The sequence below is a fragment of the Camellia sinensis genome, chromosome 8 (genome assembly GCF_055761805.1).
Source record: "Camellia sinensis isolate YWXY chromosome 8, ASM5576180v1, whole genome shotgun sequence".
NCBI classification, from domain to species: Eukaryota; Viridiplantae; Streptophyta; class Magnoliopsida; order Ericales; family Theaceae; genus Camellia; species Camellia sinensis.
In genome coordinates, this window is record NC_138968.1 from 144,110,625 (window position 1) to 144,114,739 (window position 4,115).

The 4,115-nt window shown below is 34.6% G+C and overlaps 1 pseudogene across 1 annotated transcript; it reads left to right on the forward strand.

Moving 5' to 3' along the window:
- The first annotated feature begins 1,442 nt into the window (after positions 1–1,442).
- Positions 1,443–3,869, forward strand: LOC114266167 (cyanidin 3-O-galactoside 2''-O-xylosyltransferase FGGT1-like; annotated as a pseudogene). Its single transcript, XR_014338363.1, has 3 exons — positions 1,443–1,561; positions 2,193–2,893; positions 3,033–3,869. The product of XR_014338363.1 is annotated as a cyanidin 3-O-galactoside 2''-O-xylosyltransferase FGGT1-like (transcript).
- The last annotated feature ends 246 nt before the right edge of the window (positions 3,870–4,115 follow it).

Genomic DNA, 4,115 nt, shown 5'->3' on the forward strand with positions numbered 1-4,115 from the left:
TCTCTCAGTCTCTCGCTCTCTTTTTTTTTTTCCAAGATCACTCTCTCTCACTCCTCTAGTGAATGGCTAAAAATATATATAATAAGAGGGAGAAGTGTGCATATATATATAGAGAAAAGATTGGGAAGATTTCTTGGAGACTAAGTTCCCTAAGTGCAAATTGTCAAAGTTGCCATTATGGCCCTTTCATCCATCACATAGTCAACGACTTGGACTCCAAGACATATATATATATATATATATATATGATATTTGTATGAGATATTTGATTTATAAACATAATATAATACAAGTACATTAATTAATAAAATATTACAATTAGGAGTTGGAATGAAATAAAATAAAAGTATATAGGGACCAAGTCTAAATTTATGAAACCTTGATATTTAGCATACAATATACTAGCCTTAGAAAATAGTTAAAATAATAAATTTGGATCCTGTTAAATTAAAGCGCAAACAAAGGTGAGAAACCGAGCAAAAACGACGTCACCGGGAATTAAGATTTTAAAGTGATGAATCTATAATTATAGTGTCTAATAATTAATAATATGGTTTTAAAGGTGATTATTAATCTACCGGGATCGATTAGGGTTTACTTGAATTAATCCGCGATGCTTTCCAATTCTAGGGTTTAAAACGCAATTAAATGAAAATTCAAGGGCTTTATTGAAATAAACTAAAGGTTAGAGATTTAATGGTAATTACAAAAATTAGGGTCTCTACACACTGAACTTCATTTGAGTGTTGCACAAGATACATGGAAAATTACTAAAGAGTCATAATTTGAAAAAATTATTATATATTTGTAAAAAGAAATTATAATTATAATTATTAATATTTATAAACTTTACCATTTAATTGTAATTGCCATTTAAATTTTATATTGACATGAAATTTCTCCAAAAAAATAACATAATGTCTGACCGTGAATAATTCTCCATAAACTTAAAGCTTGAACCCCTCCCTTGACCTAGGCTCAAGTTCCTGCATTTCATTTACTACTTTTATTTGCATTTTTCTATGGATCCATAGCATTAGCATTGATGCTTTACATCACTTTGCATTTCGTTTTTCTTTCAAGTAGTAAATATTTTTCAAAGAGTAATGGTTACTAAAATTTGTAAATAAATTCTTTTTATTCATTTATTTTAAAACAAGAAACTCACCGAAATGATTTATTATTTAAAAAATACCACTCTCATTTTGGTAATGATTTTTTTTTTTAAAATTTATATATATATATAAAATTTATATTTGCAAATCATTTTCCTATTTTCAAATTTCTGTTATTTCAATAAAAAATAAAAACAAATTTTTTTTTGGTACCTACCATTCTCCAACCTGCTGGAAAGTGAGGGTAGAAAACATATCCTACCTCAACAACCACGTCTCGTAGCAATAATTGCTCAATCTCTCTTTCTACTCATCTTCCACTCTCTTCTTCATTTATTTAAATGCCAACAATTCTTTTCAGCTCAGCAACTTTCCATATATAGACTTAGACTTGTCTGAAGCTCCATGCATTGCTAGAAGCTCAATTTAAAGAACCACTTGAAAGAGTAAGTGAATGGATAGAATGCTCATCATTTAAGATCAATTGAATTTGTTTCTTACTGTTCCTAATTTTTATACAATTATGTCATTGCTTTTCATTCTCAATAAGTATAGGATCACATAAACCAAATAAATTGGATAAATTTTTTGAGAAGTGAGCCCTACTAATAAATTTTTCAAAAATATTTCTTGTATTGGACTGTGTTTAATTTTGTGTTCCTATTGTTTCGGGCTTCCAATGTATGTTAATAGTGGCTTTGGCATTACATTTTTACCAATCTTGATAGTATTTGGAAGTTGGATTGGCGTTTTTTTTGGTTAAAGTAGTCAATAAAGATAAAATATATTAAAATAGTTAATAAGACAAAATGTCATATCCAAACTATAATCATTTTACTTTTTTTTGTCACAACCATTTTTGTGTTTAGATTTTTTGTTCCTAAACTGATTGTAGTATGAGTTTTGCAAATACAAATATAACACCTTTTTTTTTTGGAGAAATTACCATTAAGGAGATTCAAAAATTATTACACATTAATGAAAAAAATATAATCTTAATTATTAATAATTATTTTTTTTTTTTGTAAAATATTTTTTCCCACAACCATTGATGTGTAATTCCCTTGTTTTTTCCAGCTTGTGGTGAGAGTCAACAGGGTGCAAATATGGGCTCACCAACTTTCCACATAGCAATGTACCCTTGGTTTGCCCTTGGCCACCTTACACCTTTCCTCCACCTTTCCAACAAACTAGCCAAGAAAGGTCACAAAATCTCATTCTTAGTCCCAAGCAAAACACAATCAAAGCTCCAAGTATGCAATCTCCACCCAAACCTCATCACCTTCATCCCCATCACCGTCCCTCACGTCCCCAACCTCCCTCCCGGCTCTGAAACCACTTCAGACGTCCCATACCCTCTCCAGTCCCTCCTCATGACTGCCGTGGACAACACCGAGCACGACATTGAAAACCTCCTCCGAACCCTCAAAGTCGACGTTGTTTTCTTCGATTTCACTCACTGGATGCCCGCTTTGGCTCGCCGGTTAGGGATCAAGTTGGTCACTACTGCATCATCAGTCTTGCTACAATTGGCTACACATTGACCCCAGAAAGGCAACTTCTAGGCAGAGAATTAACCCATAAAGACCTAATGCAACCCCCTGCTGGGTATCCGGTCCATTCGATCAACCTCAATCCGCACGAGGCTCGGGCCTTTGCTGCCAGACATGCTATGCAGTTTGGTAACAACTCGCGGTTCTGCGAGCGACAGTTTGTCAGTTTAAGCCAATGCGACGCGTTAGGGTTCAGGACTTGTCGGGAAATCGAAGGGCCTTATTGTGATTGGGAAATGCTAGGTGTCATGAAGAATTTTCATGAAAACTGTCATGAAAACTATCTACACCGTTAGATCAGGTATGTGTCTCATGATCCAACGGTACAGATGGTTTTCATGACAGTTTTCATGACACACAGTAGGATCCTATTGTGATTACCTGGAATCCTAGTTGGGAAAGCATGTTTTGCTTTCCGGACCTGTTATTCCAGAGCCACCTACTTCACCTTTGGAAGAAAAATGGGCTACGTGGTTGGGCCAATTCGAGCCCCGTTCTGTTACTTATTGTGCATTTGGAAGTGAGTGTAATTTAAAAATGAACCAGTTCCAGGAATTGGTTTTGGGTTTGGAGCTTTCGGGTTTGCCCTTTTTGGCCGCTTTGAAGCCGCCAATTGGGTCAGATTCGGTGCAAGCTGCATTACCCGAAAAGTTTGTGACCCGAGTCGAACAAAGAGGGATAGTACATGGGGGTTGGGTCCAGCAACACTTGATTCTAGAACATTCTTCCGTGGGTTGCTTTATTACCCATTGCGGGTCGGGTTCGTTATCCGAAGCGCTGGTGAACACGTGTCAGTTGGTGCTGCTGCCAAATGTTGGGAATCAGATTATTAATGCTAGGATGATGAGTAGGAATTTGAAGGTTGGAGTGGAGGTTGAGAAAGGAGAAGATGGATTGTTTACTGGAGAGAGTGTGTGTAGAGCAGTGAGGGTTGCAATGGATGAAGAGAGTGAGACTGGGAAGGAGGTGAGGGAGAACCATGGGAAGATGAGAGAGTTCTTGTTGAACAAGGATTTGGAGTCCTCTTATATTGATGACTTCAACAAGAAATTACATGGCTTGCTTGGATGATAATTTGGGAAGTTTGGTTGCTCCTAGGATTGAAAATGTGTGGACGCTGAAACAATTTCTTGTAATTTTACCCAGAATAATAAAGTGGGGTTGATTTAAAATAAAAATGTGTGATTCAACAGGTATAAAACGAATCTAATTTTTTTTGGATTTATAGTATTACATATTTATGTTAATTTGTCCCAGTGCTCGGATGGTATTACCAAATTATAAGAAAAAAAAATAAAAAAATCAAGGTAGCGTTTAGTTTAATTTTAGAATTATGATTGCAATAAAAAAATTTCAAAATTCATAATTAAACACTTAATTCAAAATTCTTTTCAAAATTCAAAACACTATTTTAAAAACCAATTTTTTTTTTTTATTTTGTTCATTA